At 34.4% G+C, this 1,930-nt stretch overlaps 1 protein-coding gene across 1 annotated transcript in view; it reads right to left on the minus strand.

The window, feature by feature from the left end:
* LOC126559641 (A disintegrin and metalloproteinase with thrombospondin motifs 9) overlaps positions 1 to 1,930 on the minus strand; it is a 92,280-nt gene that overhangs the window by 50,905 nt on the left and 39,445 nt on the right. The gene's annotated exons all lie outside the window — the stretch shown is intronic.

Below are 1,930 nucleotides of genomic sequence, written 5' to 3' on the forward strand. Positions count from 1 at the left end.
AGTCATTACACTAAGGCTAAGTGAGACTAAGTCTTTGCAATGATGCCGGCCTATCGCACCACTGGTATGAAATCCTTTTTCCAGCTACAAGTAAATAAAGGAAGTCAGAAATGTAAAAAATGTACCATCTGTAAGAATACGGTGATAAGAAAATTTTTTTTTTCATTACAATGGCATGGGATGATTCAATCTTTAACCTTTCTTTATACGGGGTAAAGATCCTGTTTGTTTGTGTCGTTGGAAAGGTATGGATGGGATTTGAAATAATGCTGCTAGATAAAAATTCCACCTTTGGGATTGATGTCGATATCCGGTTTGAACAACAATTGAAAAACTACAATATAGTCGGATGTTGTAGGTTACATCGGCTGATGTTTATAAGAATAGTAAATATAAAATAGTAAATAAAGCCATTATGATACATTGCTTAGGTTGCCAATTATTGCACACTATGTAGAAAATTGCTAAATGTCTTATTGTTTAGTGAATATTAATAACCAACATAGGTTTTTTCTTGAAAAAATAAAGATTTCTGCTGTAGATGCATATATTATACTCAAAATCAAAACCCTTTGCCGAAATTTTAAATGCCAATGAAAGTATTTACTTTGGCACCGAATCAAAACAAATGGGTTTCTAAGCTCAAACAGTTAAGAATCCTGTATTACAAAATAAGGAAACAAACAATTAAGTAAATTATTACGATTAGATAACATAAGTAGCAATACGGCCTGGCCGTCCCTTATGAATAATTAAAAAAAAGATAACATAAAAAGTGATTTAGTAACATTATAGTGACTAGTGAACAGTTGACTACCTGTTCAATATTTGGATAAAAAAAAAGTTCATCGATCCCTGCTATTGCCCAAACCAACATCTTGTTTTCACCGTGTAAAAATATTTAACAGTTTCACTAGCAGTGGTAGAAGATTTTTTCTGAACAGCAGCTGATGAATAATTTCTGCTGATCTTGCGGAATTTCGTGTTGAACACATCACCCATGAACCATGGACACACATATAACGAAAACGCGTTTCATACTACCCAAAATACTGTTCGAGAGAAAAACACTCAGCTCAGCTCAAGCTCATTGCACCACTTCGGTTACCGTCCAAGAACCAAAAAATACATGGAAGAGGCACAGCAAAAATGCGTTGCTGCTGTTAGACTTAAAGGAATAATACATGGTCCAAGTTTCACGCTGTTCCAAAATCAACTATAAAATTTCGCCGTGAATCTAAACGGTTAAATAAGTTCCACCGAATACCAATACTGTTCCAAAACTTCAGGAGGGACTTAATTTAGTAAAATGGACCCAATACCTGGAGCCTTATGGATTCCCCATCACAAAACACGCTTGAATTTCTTAAGAATCCCCGAATCCATTCAAATACAGGGAGGCGCTATCCAACTACATGGTACTGATGTTCTAATACGTCGTTCCAACATATTTTAATAGGTCATTAAGCCAATAAGAGAGATAGACAGATAGAGAAATGTTTAAGGTTAATTTGTTTGTAAAGATACTCGCTCTAAAAATCAAATGGCTTAAGAATGCTTTAGGAAAATGGGTTATCAGTAACAAATGCATACATTTAAACAACATGTACCAAGCAACTAATTGTGCTTCATTGGTGAAAAATAAAATGCAACACAAAGAATGGGCTTAAGGAATTATCAATTAAAAACAATTTCTTACACAAATGCAAGATCATGAAAAAGATCCCATTGATCCTGGTACCACTAGCTCTAATTCATTGAAAAACTGTAGGAAGATTCCACAATATACCACCATTTTACAATTTGCTACATAAGCATACGGATTAAACTGATAAGCATCAGACAGTAAACATGTGAGCAGTAAAAATTACTCAATCGTGCAACACAGCGGTCAATAAACTAATCGTCGTAGACGAATAGATTCGATGAT

The sequence above is a fragment of the Anopheles maculipalpis genome, chromosome 2RL (assembly GCF_943734695.1).
Source record: "Anopheles maculipalpis chromosome 2RL, idAnoMacuDA_375_x, whole genome shotgun sequence".
Taxonomy (NCBI): domain Eukaryota; kingdom Metazoa; phylum Arthropoda; class Insecta; order Diptera; family Culicidae; genus Anopheles; species Anopheles maculipalpis.